General features: G+C 38.3%; 1 protein-coding gene and 1 non-coding gene across 3 annotated transcripts in view; one reads left to right on the forward strand and one right to left on the reverse strand.

The window, feature by feature from the left end:
* LOC150102730 (uncharacterized) overlaps window positions 1-15,962 on the reverse strand; it is a 326,709-nt gene that overhangs the window by 157,534 nt on the left and 153,213 nt on the right. The window lies entirely within an intron of this gene.
* TRNAI-AAU (transfer RNA isoleucine (anticodon AAU)) lies at window positions 13,204-13,277 on the forward strand. The gene has a single exon. It is a non-coding gene; the product is annotated as a tRNA-Ile (tRNA).

The following is a 15,962-nucleotide window of genomic DNA, read 5'->3' on the forward strand; positions in this document are numbered from 1 at the left end:
ACTGAAACCAGTAACCCTAACAAGGATTACTCTAAATCCATCACCATACCCTATATCCAAGGCACCTCGGAAAAAAATTACAAAAGTCCTAAAAAAACATGACTTAACTCCTTGTTACAGACCATATAAAAAATTGGCATCCCTTATCTGCTCTACTAAAGACCAACCTCCCCCCCCCCCAGACCGTGTATACCAGGTTCCTTGCAGCTGTAAGCTGTCCTACTTTGGCCAAACAGGCAGGACAGCAAATATCAGAATTTCAGAACACAATCCGGTTTCACCAATACAGCCACTCTGGTCTTGCTGACCATGCGCTGGATACCTGCCATAGAATACGGTGGAAGAAAGCTTCCACCGTATTCTATGGCATTCCACCGTATTTACTACGGTGTACGATAATACACCGTAGTAAATCACCCAAGAATACCAACATTGCCCGTTTAGGGGGCACCATCAGGACTTTAGGAGAGATAATAGCTTCCTGCTTCTTCTTCACTTACTGTTTGTTGTGCCTGCGTGCACGTATCTTGTTCTTAAGTTCCTTGAAAATGGCAACGTGAAGTTGCCGAAATATTGAAGTATATTAAAATATATTTTAATGTATATCCTAGTTTACACTGTAATTTTCTTAAATTATTTAGTAAAAAATGCAAAACCAAAAAGCCTTTCCACGAGAATCTCTAATTGCACTATTTGTTAAGAAATATATTACACAGACTGCAATTGTCTCTGTACCTTATTCAGTGATACAATAAAACTACTTGTTTTTCTTGCATCTGTAGTATAACGGCTGTTGAGGGGCGTGTTGTTTAACCGGAGGGGGGGGGGGGGTGAGTAACTATCTCCCGGACAAGAATGTGTTTAAACTTTTTTTTCGTGTGTGAGATATATGTAAAACTTTTTAATTTCTTTTTTTGTAAAGTAAAATCAGGGGTGCAAATTATACATCATGGCGAGTTATATTCGAGTAAATGCAGTACTTTCTTATCATTGCAATAGGCTTCTAATAATTATAGAAATCTTATATTTATATATTCCTGGATTATCTAATTATATTATTTAATTTTAATGGTATCATGATGTTTCTTGTTTTTACGAAGTTTTCAATAAATTTTTGTTAGAGCCATTTTATCAGCAAGGCATTTCAAAATATAGTGGTTAAAGGATAGCCAGTTTGCAAAACTTGCAAGCTACTCATAAACCCTAGTGTAGCCATCCAATGGTCTATGAGTGTCAGTGGCAGCTCGTGGGGGTGCTGCAAGTTTTGAAATATATATACACACTGTAAGTACAGTGTATATGTGTTTGGATAAAATATCAAAATTATGGTAAAAATTAAAAAAAAATTAAACATGAAAAAATATTGTTTCTTGTTGATAAATTATACAGTTTAGTATAATTCAAAATTACTTAAAAATTACTATAATAAATGTTATGTCTTTAACTGTAATGTCCAAATATTTAAAGAGATGGAGAAAACACGATAAGCACTACGACACTCTACTACTGGTGCAAACTGCATATAACCAACAGTGAAACTGTGCGACGGACAGTGCCACATTATGCTAATAGCTCGCATCTCACTATGACGTGCATATGCTTGCGTGCGTAACAATATGACACTGTGGAAAACACAGTGCCGCTAGCGTCCTTCGCCCTCCTAAGTGGTACAAGATGGATTTTTATTATTTTTTATACAAAATAAGAGAATTGTATAGGATTGTTGATGATAAAATTAAATATTACAAGCAAATATAAATATATTAATAAATATATTTATATATCGAGAAAAATTGGGGTGCTGCAGTTCTGCAATGCTTATGCACGAGCCACCCCTGATGAGTGTTATCTGAGATTCATAAACTGAGTCTTATTTAATCAATGCATTGATATACAGTATTGGCAAAATAAGACTCAAAGAAACACCGGACCATCATCAACATCATTTTCTATTTTTATATTTCTAACTTAACACGTTTGCTGCCACGCTACTTCAGCATAGTCTCTTCCCATACGCCGAGCAATTTCACTTCTTCAAGGTCTGTATGGTAATCACGTTGCCGGCAGTAAGCGTCATACGAGTATACTCATAGTTGACTTGTGCAGAGCATATACCATCTATGAGTATACACAGTTTTGCTGCTAGCTCCACAAGCCAAGCATTTTCACTTCTTCAAGGTCAGTACGGTAATCTCGTTGCCGGCGGTAAGCGTCATACGAGTATACTCGTAGTTGGCAGCAAACGTGTTAAACAAACAAAACAGTAATAGCTGAGTAATTTTCAAACTGAATGTGCAGTGTTTATGGTATATCATAAAGTAATACACAGGTGCCAGCAGAGATCTTATAAGTGCATCTATACATAAGAAAAACATGTAAGTGTCAAGTGATTTAAGATTTGGTAGTGCACTTCAGGAATATATTCTGATAGATGGCCTTGATTGTGTGATGAAGGTAGATGTATAGAAACAAAAAGAGAGGTGATGAAAAACAAAGTGGAAGACATGAAGACTGAGTTGAGAAGGGTGAATGAAAACATTAAGCAGCTTAAGGAGATAAATGGTAAAAGGTAAAAATGCTAAACTGATAAATGATCTGCTCTCACTGACAGCAAACCCCCATTCACGGTTTTGCTGATAATAGCACTTTCCACTCATCCTACTTTATATGACAAGCCCTGCAGTTCACAAATGCCTCAAGCTTCGAGATCATCTGTAATATCTGATCTCACAGTATTCTTGAATAGGGTGAAAACAATCTAAACAACTTCAAAACTTCCAAAACACGGTTTTGCTTGTTTTTTCACAAAAAAAAAAAAGACCTCAAGTTTCTCTACCACTTACTTTTAATAATGCTCCGCTGAACAGTCAAGATGAAATCTCTCTTTTTGGGACTGATTCTTACTCAAAAACTTTCTGGAGTATTTCATCCTGGAGGAGTCAGTTTTAATGCTAGAGGGATTGGGCAGGTTCGAGGTTTAGAGGTACAGGAGAAGAGTGTGTTTCAAATACTGAGCACTCTGGATGTCAGTAAAGCTGTGGGACTGTATCATTCTCTCACCATGAGTTTGAGAGAATGTGCTAAAGAACTGACAGCTCTTTTGACCTGGATTTTCAATGAATGTCTGGCTAAGGGAAAGGTGCACAGGGAATGGAAGGAAGGTAAGATAATGCCATTGCGTAAGGGTGGTAAGAAGACTCGAAGTGTATAATTATAGGCCAGTTTGTGTGTCATCAATAGTTATTAAGAACTTGGAGAAATTAGTGAGAGACCGTATGAAGCATTGGGCAGATGAGGATAATGTTATCTGTGAGAGTCAACATGGATTTGTGAAGGGGCGCTCTTGTTTTAGCAATATGCTAGCCTTTTATGATAAAGTTACAAGAACATTAGATGAGAGAAAGGCATATACTGCCATTTTCTTAGACTCAGCGAAGGCATTTGACAGGGTGCCACATGATAAGCTGATATTTAAGTTGAAGCACATGGGTCTGGATGTCAGATTGGTGAACTGGATTCAGGATTGGCTGTCCGATAGGTATCAGAGAGTTGTGTATGGTGGGGCAGTTTCAAGGAAGCAGAGGGTTACAAGTGGAGTCCCACAGGGCTCAGTACTGGGACCTATATTGTTTAACCTTTATATCAATGACATTGCCAGTGGATTGCAGGGGGGTGTTCAGTTGTTTGCAGATGATGTGAAGCTGGGAAGGGTTATTAGTAATAGTGCAGATGTGGTAGTCCTGCAAGAGGATTTGAATAAGCTAGTTATATGGGCAGATGAATGGGGGTATCGGTTTAATGCAGCAAAATGTAAAATCTTGAGGTTTTGGACACATTAATTGGATGCTGCATATCCTATTGGAGGAGCCAATAGAATATGCAGGAGGAAGTAGGGGAGACAAGAGATCTGGGATTGATGATTGATAGAAACCTGAAGTTTAGGGGACATATTGCAAAGGTGGTGAAGGTAACACAGAGGATTGCTGCAATTATGAGAGGGTTATCATTCCGTTGTATAAGACCCTGATCAGACCACACTTGGACTATTGTTCTCAGATTTGGTCCCCAGGATTTGAAGGGGATAAATTAACTGTAGAAAGGGTGGATAACAAAGATGGTTTCAGGACTGTACAATGATAGTTATGAGGATCAGCTGATGGAATGTGGACTGCAGAGTTTGGTGGATAGAAGAAGGAGAGTTGATATGATTGAGACTTTTAAACTGTTGAGAGGTGATTAGGGTTGACACTGGGGAGTTCTTTCGCTTGGATGAACAGCGGGAAGGAGTGATGACAAGAGGCCATCCCTGGAAGTTACAAAGGGAAACTGTGAGCAAGAGGGTGACGAGTGGTTTCTTTGCATGGCAGGTGGTTGAACCATGGAATGCATTTCCTGATGGAGTGGTGAGAGCGAGAATGGTCAATGATTTTAAGGAATGGTATGACAGACTTTGTGTTTCTTAGGGGGGGGGAACTCCCACGATGAGTCTTTTGACTCCATCGAGGCCTGAATAATAATAATAAATAATAATAATAATAATATCACTAAATTAAAGATGTCAAGAAATTATATCCTTGTTTAATCATTTATCCAAGTGAAAGTAAACAAAGTTTACACATGAAGTATCCTTAGAACTAGGCTACTTGTATACAGAGATGAGTGACTTCACATTAATTGCCTTAATATCCCATAATGCAATGCACACATCCTTGTGGGTGTGTATATAGCAATGAATTATGGGAGGGGCACCACCCAGACCTTTGTATAAGTAAAAGGTCATCTCTAAAAACTAGGCGATCTCTCAGATCACTCTAACCTCAATGAGTGACCTGAAGGCCAATTTTAAATCATCAACTCTTAATTGCTCGAAGATTCTCAGTGGTGGTTCCCCTCAGTGACAGACAAATCCTATCACTGAGCAGAATCATTCATCTCCCGGGGAAAAGCATCCACCAAGGGGTCCAACAAAAGTCACGGCAGAAGAAGCTATGCCATAGGGAAGCATCTAATGGAATGCAGTAATTAAGGTCACTTCAGTGGATTACACATCCATGGAATATCAAATCAGTAGGAGCCAAACCAAGAAGAGATACCAAGGTTGACGTAATGCAGAAGTCGTATATTCACAAGTAGTGCAAAGGTGTCACACTTTATTATTAAAATATCCTGGATTAGTTGATTAATCTGACTAGTTGTTGGAATTTTTTTTTGCTTTAAATTAAATTAAAGATACTAAGAAATTATATCTTTGTTTAAAAAAGAAATTATATCTTTGTATATCAAAGTGTAAGCAAACAAAGCTTGTGTATGAAGTATTATCTTCATGCTTAGGCCAGTTGTTTATATATAGGCTAGTGACGTCACATTAACTGCCTTAGCATCCCACAATGCAAAGCACACATCCTTTCGGGTGTGTGTGTATACATGTAGCTTAGTCGTGAAGATACTTCACGTGCAAACTCTGTTTGCTTACTTTTGGATAAAGGATTAAACAAGGATATAACTTCCTGGCCAACCAAATTAAAAAAATACTCAATAATTGCATCACTTCTATAGCATCATCAGCTTCCAAAAAATTAGGCATCCTTTTCGGCTCAAGACTATTTTTCTTTTGATCTATTACTTACTCAGCATAAATCCCAAATCCCAACCATGGAATACTGCTCTGCCATCATGTTTGGGGTGGTGTACCTAAGAACTCCCAAAAAATTCTTGATGCCGTTCACGCTGTTCATAAATGTGCAGTTCAATTGATTAATGATACATCTCTTACAGACCTTCTTCTGCAATTTTCTCACAGAAGATCAGTTTGTGCACTGTGTCTGTTTTACAGATATTTCCATGGCTGTTGTTGCAGAACTAGAATCTATTATGCCTCTCATTTCTGCCAGATCTACAGGAACTTGAGTCACAGCTACTCAACATCCTTTTATGTCGAACTGAATACTCACTGAACCAACAACTGCCAATCATCTTTTCATAAACCTCAGTTCTTTGAACAACCTTCCCCATGAAGCATTCTCAAAAGACTACAACCTTCAGCAGTTTAAGAAGAATATGAACAGCTTACTCTGCTATTGACCACTGCACACGACATTTGCTATAGGCACTGCTGCCACTCATGTGTAGAAGTAATATATAAAAACTGGGACCAGAGCAGCATTGTTCATACATGAAGTAAGACGAGATTGTGTTCTGATAAGACCAAAGTTTACTAGATTACTCTCACCCTACTTAAGAATAATAAGGAAATCAATATTCAAAATATTGATTATGGAAAATCTTGAAAGCTAATCATTTTGATACAGCTTGGGTGTAAAATAAAGATGATAAGCAGATGGTTAGGTTTGCAGATACTGATTTGCTCTCATAACAGTGCAAGGACAACAAAATCCATATGAATTTATGACAAAGATTACATGCAGCAACAGGGAAAAATAACCAAATAAATGACATGAAAAAACAATGCAGTTTTAAAGAGTGACAATATATTATTTTTAGGAACCTCAGTGACTCATGAGGGAGGTCACATATCACCCACACCAGATGTCATATCTTTTCTTGAATTAAGTTACACTACCCGTACTACTATCTCCAAAGGCAAGCCATCCTTATCACCCACACAACTCTATGAGAGAAAATCTAGCTCCCTCCCTCCTCATCCTCTTTTTGATTGCATTCATTTCGAACTTTTATTATTATTATTATTACTTGACACCTCCAGGGAGTCCAAAGACTCATCGAAGGAGGGCATCTGCTCTACAACTCTCTATCTCCACCACCCACAATCCACCAACTACAATGAACCACAACTACACCAATACCATCTACAGCCCACCACTACAACCAGTATTTTCACAGACAATCACAAACATCAAAGCCCATGGCAGGATTTGAACCCACAGCCTTCTGGCTGGAGAGCTAACCACTCGGCCAACCAGACCAGCACGAATGAATGCTAATTCACTCCTCACCTTTCAAAAAATGAAAAATTCCATTTAAAAGTACAGGTAACCCTCGTATAATGCGGATGTTAGGTTCTGCAGAAATAGCACGTTATATAAATAAATCATGTTATGCGAGCCTCAGATCACAGAAAAAGTAGGGTTATGTTTGGAAATCGTTTTTTTTTTTTTTAAATTAAATTATATAAACAATGACATATCCAACAAAAATATATTTTTATTTAATTCAGGTAATTCATGTAAGTTAAGAAAACAAACTATGAAACAAATACATAGTATAAAAATTACAAATTGTACTTAAACTTCATTGCACATAATGCATAAATGTTTTAAGCAAAATAAAATAGTGCATATTTTAATCAAGGATTAAAATATGCACTATTTTATTATTATAGCACAAGGATTTGAGAATTGGTTAATAAACACTGGTTTTGTCATGTAATCACCTGATGCATTACTACCAAGCAGTAGAGTAATTCTATCTTTGGAAACTGAATCCAGGAACTGATCTTTCATTTTTCGAAATATAGGTGCATTTTTGCATTTTTTTCCAATATAACCCGGATTCATCCGCATTGAACTATAGGTCTGCACTATAAATGTTTATAAACTTTGAGAGCTCTTTGTTTAATAAGATTTCCATCCATAGGAATTTTCTTTTGAGGTGCAATCTTCTATTGAAATCATTAGAGATTTCTCCATTTTTCTATTAGAATATCGCGTACACGAGCAACGCCCTTTGCACTTATCGTTGACCCAGCAATAAACACTTTCTCGGATTTTATGTTCATTTTGTTTGATTGAATTTAAATGAATCAACAATTTGAACAAAGTTCCTGCAAAAACTCCTGGTTTTTTTCTATTTTTCATCCGATCCAAGATTTTGAATTTTTTTCTTCGACAGAAATTAATTTTGTTTTCAATGTTGTTTTTTCCCTATTCACTGCAGTTTGCAGCTATTACTATAAAAATAATTTTTTTACACAAAAAAGCAAGCATTACATATTGTAACTCATCAGAAAATAAAGTGCTCAGCTTGAGATGAACAAACTCATGATTTTAAAGTACTTTCCTGGCAGAAACGAGGACAATTTTCAACAATAAACGTTTTATACGGTAAACAATTGAGGTATATGCATGCTAAAGGTAGTGATAAAAATAAAGAGAAAAGATAAAAAAAAACAGAAAAGTGATAAAGGGTATATCTCCTAATATAAATTTGCTACTTATAATTACATGTGGGATATAGGCAAACACAAATTTAACGAAGATAAAATTTGATTTTTAAGTTACACGGTGAAAAACATGAAAGGATAAAGGGTTACTACAATTTTAGATCACGTTATATCGAAACCGCGTTGTATAAGTACCGCGTTATATGAGGGTTACCTGTATTCTATATAAACCTTTCAGAGTTTGCAGCTGTCTATCTACCTTAATCAATTCTCTTCGATACAGCATTCTCCTATATGCTAGTGTCTGTCGATTCTCAAACTATCCTTATAATCTACATTCCACAATCTCAATAACATTGCTAACACTCCTCTGCATCCTATCCACTGTACCTTCATCATCTTAGAAACAATGAGACAAGATATACACACAATAGTCCAAGTGAGATAATATCAAGGTGCTGTAAAGAGTCAAAATGACTTCATTATTCTTACATGTCAATATTCGTTTCTGCACTGCAATTTATCTTTTGAGTTGTATTTACTATCTTTGCTATATAGCTCCAAACTTCAACTTCCTATCTACCAAAACTTCAAGATCCCTAGCCTCAGTTTCTTCAAGCACAATCTCACAAATATAATATGCCATGGGATACATCATTGAAAAGTGCTAAACTTTACATTTGCTAACAGGCTGTGGGTTTGAATCCAGCATGGGGGCATAGATGTTTGTGATTGTCTGTGGAAATACTCATGGCAGTTGTCAGCGATAGATGGCATTGGTGTAGTGGCGGTCAGTTGTGGATGAGTGGTGCAGACAGAGTTGTAGAGCAGGTGCCCTCCCTGGAGGTGTTGTGTAATAATAATAATAACAACATTGAAATGAGAGCCATTTTCATATGCCCACAATTTCAGCTTATTCAAATCACTCTGCAAGTGTGTTGAGCAACAGCTGAATGTAACTGCAGATCAATTTGCAATAAATCCTTCCCAACGTCATTAATGTAAAGATTTGAATAACAATGGACTAAGTCGATCTCTGGAGAACTAGTCACCTTACATCTTACAGACTCACCCTCCCTCATCCCATACACCACTCTCTAATATCTGTTAGTTAGCCATCCTTTTTATCCAAGCTAATAGTTAATAGTTTATAATCCAGTCCCATATCCTCCAACTTATTCAACAGGGTTACATGCTGTAGCCTCAAACGCCTTAGCAATGTCTACAAGTATCATAGATTCTATGTCAACCCATTTCAGTATGAGCTCTTAACAACTTTCCAAAATTTTCATCACCACTCCATCTTTGCACCACCTGTGTGCAACAGGATTATCATACATACTTTTCCTATGCTGAAACTCAAATCATAAAGCCAGGTAAGGTCAACAACATAGCCAGTTCGGCTGATTACTCTTTTAAGCAACCGTGCTAAATGCTAAATCTTTTAGCATCAGCCCATTTTGCTGAATTCTTATTCAGTTTATTCAACATCTCTATTACCTCCTCATACACTCAAGTTTCTTCATCCATTGTAGAGACAGCACTGATGCCATTGTATACACCAGTTGATAGCTCTTAGCAAAATAAAAATAAATAAGCACTCATTAGTTGAACAATCTTTTCTGTATCCACCACTCACATAATTTCTGCATTGTGTAAATTTATTACTATTATTATTACTATTATTACGGGCAACTCCAGGGAGTCATTGGACTCATCGAGGGAGGCCCCAAATCATATTCATCACAACTATTTGACATTCATACAGTATCTATCATACCTCGCCTTAAACTCATTCACTGTCACAGCATCCACCACAGACTCAGGGAGCGCATTCCACTCATTCACTACTCTAAAAGTAAAGAACCCAGCTCTAACACCTTTACTAACCACACTTTTGCCCAGTTTCCATGGATGTCCCCTAGTCCTCCCACAACCAGCCCTGTTCTCAAAAATATCTTCTGAATTAATTTTATAGAAACCCTTCAGTAATTTGAATGTCTCAATCATATCTCCCCTCCTCCGCCTATCAACCAATTTTTGCAACCCACAAATCCTCAACCTGTTCTCATAAGGTTCATTCCACAGACCTGCTATCATCTTGGTCACTCACCTCTGGATCCTCTCCACCTCCTCCCCATCAAGAAGAAACCTAGGTGACCAAATCTGAGCACAGTAGTCTAGATGGGGTCTTATCAAGGCTCGATACAGAGGAACAATAACCTGCTTGTCATCATATTCTTCAGCAACCAAGTGATTTGATGAGCTGTTTTGGTTACTTTTGCAATGTGTCCCCTAAATTTCAATTCCTTATCTACCAACACTCCTAAATCTCATGCCTCATCAATTTCCTGGAGCACGGTTCTACCAATGCAGTAAACTGCCGCCAATCTTTTCACCCCAAAATGCATAACCTTACATTTTGCCACATTAAACTGACATCCATTCTCCTTAGCCCAGACCTCCGATCTATCCAAATCATCCTGCAAAATTTTGACGTCATCTGCATTCACTATTGCCCTACCCAACTTCGCATCATCCGCAAACAAATGAACTGTTCCTCTCAGATCATTTCCTATATCATTTATGAACAAATTAAACAGCAGTGGTCCAAGAACAGATCCTTGTGGCACACCACTAGTCACAGGCCGTCTTGTGGACTCTACTCCCGAGTAAACCACTCTCTGATATCTCTCCGTCAACCACCCTCCTATCCATCTCACCAACCCTATGTCCATTCCCATATGCTGCAATTTACTGATTAGAATTCCATGTGGAATCCTGTCAAAGGCCTTGGCAAGGTCCAGTAGAATCACCGTAAACCCATTACCCTTATCCAGTTCAGCCGTCACTGTGTTATAATACGTGAGTAAGTTACTGAGGCATGACCTACCCTTCACAAAACCATGCTGTCCCCGATACAGTATCCCATTTTCTTCTATCCAATCTTGTATTTTCCTCTTGACTATTTTCTCTAAGACCTTGACAATGATTCCTGATATGCTAATCGGTCGGTAATTTACTACAGCAGTCTTGGAACCACCTTTATGCAGTGGAACTATTTTCCCCTCTTTCCACCCGCTCGGGACTAACCCAGACCCGAGACTCAAATTAAACAAAATGGTCAAGGGTACTGACAATTCTTTAGCTGCTTCTCGTACAACACGAGCTGGTATACCATCCAATCCCACAGATGTATTGACATTGAGGTTATGCAATAGACTACTCACCTCCACTTCATTAACCACAATTCCCGTATAATCTACCGGTTTATTCGTTTCTGCAATGTCACCACCTGGATGATATACTTTTGCAAAGTGCTCACTCAGTAACTCAACTATCTCAACTGATTCAGTTACCTCCCTACCATCGGCATTCTTTAAAATCAATCTGCCATGTACATTTTTCCTTTTACTTGCTACATATCTAAAAAACTGTTTAGGATTCTCTTTAGCCTGCATGGCCATTCCTTCACATTCATTCCTTCTTTCTTTCAATTGCAGCATAACAACTCTGGTTTGTCTTTTAGCTTTCAGGAGACAGTTTCTTTTCATTCTCAGACTTAGTTTTCCATACAATACTTGGCCTGTGACTTTTAATTTTTCTAACTGATATCATCCTTATATACATGGTATTCCTTACACATCATCTTTTTCAAGAATCTCCTGTTTAAAAAGACTGCACATCCATTTCCAAGGACATATTCTGATACTGCATCATATAAATATTTTTCAATGCTTTCCAGGCATTGAATAACATCCCTCCCATCCATAAACTGATGTCATGAGACCAAACCTAGTCAAAATTTCCTGATTTCTAGTTCAGAAGAGAATTTTCTGAATGGAACATCCATAAAAAATGAGTCTGTACAAATCATACATTTTTGACAGCATTTATTTTAATGTAATAATGAAGAACAAGCTTTATAGTATGCTCCTCAGGATCAAATTTATCAATTAGTTTCAACTTGGATACAATACAGTTACTGCATCCAAGGAGAAATTGACTTAAGACAGTGTGGTTAGGGAAAGCAGCTGCAGACCCAAAAGGAGGACTCGCATCTCGAATCATGGACTAGTAAGAAATCAGAATACTCTACTCTGTGTGTATATTAAACATCTACAGGTAGACAGACTGATGACAGGGTAGAGGATGTAGAAAATATGACTTCCTTTAAATCAGAGGTCAAAATGAGAGACGGCATGGCAGAGTAGAAATATCCAATGTGAGAAGACTGTTATGCTCAGTGCAAGTGATATCTGCACTGAGCATAACAGTGCAAATTGCTTCGCTATGTTGATGTGTTCGCTATTTGGCCACATGGCTCAGATACACTCCTTTCCTTAACACACTTATAACTAGCACTGAGCTGGCATGGCAGAGTACCCCAGAATCAAGTTCACCTTGGAAAAAGAGGATAACAACAGCCTCCCTTTCCTAGACATACTAATCACCCACCAGCCTGATGGAACCTTGATTTTCTCAGTTTATAGAAAACCCACCCATACAGGCAGATGTATTCATCAACAATTCTTCCCCCTCACAACAATATGGTGTTATTAAGACACCACATAACAGGGCTAAACTAATCTGTTCTAATGACAAGGCCCTAACCACTGAACTAAATCACATCCTTAATATGTTCTCAGCCAATGGCTACAACCCAAAAAAAATACTAAAACCAGTAAACCACAACCCTCCTCCGCCCCTACACAATAAAGATTACTCTAAATCAATCACTATTCCCTACATCCGGGGCACCTCTGAAAAAAATAACCAGAATCCCAAAAAATATGACCTGACCTCTTGTTACAAGCCATATAGAAAACTGGCATCCCTTATCTGTTCCACAAAAGACCAACCACTTTCCCTAGACCTACCTGGTGTTTACTAGGTCCCTTGCTGTAACCTATCCTATTTTGGCCAAACAGGCAGGACAGTGAATATCACAATTTCAGAACACAAGGACTACATCCGGTTTCACCATTACAGCCACTCTGGGCTTGCAGACAATGCTCTGGATACTCGCCACAGAATACGTTGGAAGAAAGCCACAATAACGTGGCCTGTTAGCTCAGTTGGTTAGAGTGTCGTGCTAATAACGAGAAGGTAGTGGGTTCGTTCCCCCCACAGGCCAGTAATTTTTCTTTTGATGTAGCCACTAGAGGGCTACATGGTGTGCAGTGTTTGTGGAGAGCTCCTGAACAGACAAGTGTTATTTTGAGTAATAATTGGCGAATTTGCATAGTATTGTTTACTTTTCGTATTTTAGCATGTCTGGGTGATTTTTGGGTGTTTTCTGAGTATTTTAAATACTAAATTGATAGATACGATTATCGTGCACATGGCCCCCATAAAGAGGAATACAACAGAGATGGCGTCCAGGTCGTCATATTTGTCTAAAAATTTTAATTTCAAGGATTTGATTCAGTGTACCGTTTGCGAAATGTATGCATTGAGGAGAGCGGTTGGAGTCTGGTTAAACAATGATAGTGGAGTGAATGTGTGCAGAAAGTGTAAAGAATGTGAGGATTTAAAGAGTGTATCAAGTCACAAGAGAGTGATATCGTTGTTGAAAGTGAGAATCGAGAAAAGTGATATTTGCGAGGTAGTACCAGATAGCTGTGAGAGTGGCGTTGAAAGTGAGAATGAAGGTAAACACACAGAACGAATGAATGAATTATCGGAGAATAATAATGATGAGACTAATGCAATGAGTGAGATAGCTTGGTACGCAGAGCGATACACAGGGCAAATCGGCAGCTGGAGCATTCGCAAAAATGTTTAACAAGAGTAGCGACTGATAAACAACAAAGTATGATAGAAAAATAAGAATATGATAGTGAGTGTAAACAAAATGAAAGAGTGTGTGTTGTATGGAGATTCCTTAGTAAGAGGTATGTTAGTTCAGAGTTTAACAAAATCGTACCAACCTGATGCAAACGTTAAGGATGTAAGCAAGTCAATTAGAATGCAAAAGCAGTGGGCGAAAGAATTGATAGTGGTAGCAGGTACAAATGATTTGAAAGGAGACAAAATGGCTATGAGTGAGGATGTGCAGGAATTGCTTGAAGTAGCAAAAGAGAAGAGTGAGAGAGTTCGGATGGTGAATCTGTTGCTGAGGTATGACAGTGAAGAGTATAGAAGGAGGGCCATAACTGCAAATGACTTTAGGCGTGAATTATGCAGGACAAGTGGCGTGGAATTTGTGTATGTGTAGAGTGAGTTCGATAAGGGGGGGGGTAGATATGCAGACTTTAGGGAGATAGATGAGTGCATAAATGTGTGTAATATGCCCAAGCGACTATGAAAGACTACGAAGCAGAATGGGATAGTTTGTATAAGGCATCAAAATAGGATGGGGGACAAATGGGCTTCTGCAATTCATGTACACTAATGCCAGAAGTATTAGGAACAAGAAGGAAGAATTTTTGGCTTTAGTTGGCACTTCCAGGCCACAGGTTATTGGCATTAGTGAAACATGGCTGATAGAAGATGATATAGCTAGTGGGATTGAATGTGAGGAGTATGGTGTGTTCAGGAGTGACAGGGAGAATAAAATATGGGGAGGAGTGTTAATGATGAGAGCTGATGAGCTACAGCCAAGGAGAATAGAAGTGGAACTGCAGGATAGAGAAAAGAGCACATCTGAGGCTATTTGGTGTGATATTGAAACTAGCAGAACAAAATATACAGTTGGGTGCTGCTATAGACCAGGTGATGGAATAGATGATGGAGATAGTATGCATAAGCAAATAGAAGAAATGAGTGGAGGGAGGGTAATTATTATGGGAGATTTCAACTATGGTAACATTGATTGGAAGGGGTACATGGGATACATGGGAGAAAGGAATTGGATTTCATGCGATTATTAAGGGATAATTATCTGCGACAGCATGTAATGGAAAATACTAGGGGTCAGAGAGTGCTTGACCTAGTAATTGCATCTGAGAATTTGGCTGTAACGAATATGACCACGTTGCCACCAATTGGTGAGAGTGATCAGAGGGTCTTGACTTGGGAGGTGGCTAAAGGTGTGGAATTTACGATTAAGACAGGGCACATGTGGAATTATCGGGCTGGTAAGTATGACAAGTTTATGAGTTTGATTGGTTCAGTGCCATGGCATGTAAAACTGCAAGGGCTGACTGATATACCTAGAGTCTGAATAATAAATCAAGTAGGGGTTAAATGGATGAATAACACCATTAAGCTTGAGCTGTAAAAAAAGAAATAACTATGGAGGGAATTTAAGGAGAAAGGTGACCGGCAGGCACATGAATGGTATAAAGCGCAAGCCAGAAGAGTAACGAGTGTGGTAAGAAAAGCAAAAACGGATTATGAAAGAACATTGGTCATGTGCAGGCTAAAGAGAATCCGAAATAGTTTTTTCAATATGTTGAAAGTAAAAGGAAAAATGTATATGGCAGAATGATTTTAAAGAATGATGATGGTAGGGAGGTAATCGAATAATTTGATATAGTTGAATTACTGAGCGAGCACTTTGCAAGAATATATCATCTAGGTGGTGACATTGCAGGAATGAACGAACCAATAGATTATATGGGAATTATGGTGAATGAAGTGGAGGTGAGTAGTCTATTACAAAACCTCAATGTCGATACATCTGTGGGATTGGATGGTATACCAGCTCGTGTCGTACGTGAAGCGGCTAAAGAATTGTCAGTGCCCTTGACCATTTTGTTTAATTTTAGTCTCGGGTCTGGGTTAGTCCCGAGGGGGTGGAAAGAGGGAAAAATAGTTCCACTGCATAAAGGAGGTTCCAAGACTCCTTTTTGTAAATTACCAACTGATTAGCACA

Source organism: Typopeltis vanoorti, chromosome 10 (genome assembly GCF_054136105.1).
Source record: "Typopeltis vanoorti isolate ZY-2024b chromosome 10, IOZ_Tvanoo_1.0, whole genome shotgun sequence".
NCBI lineage: Eukaryota > Metazoa > Arthropoda > Arachnida > Uropygi > Thelyphonidae > Typopeltis > Typopeltis vanoorti.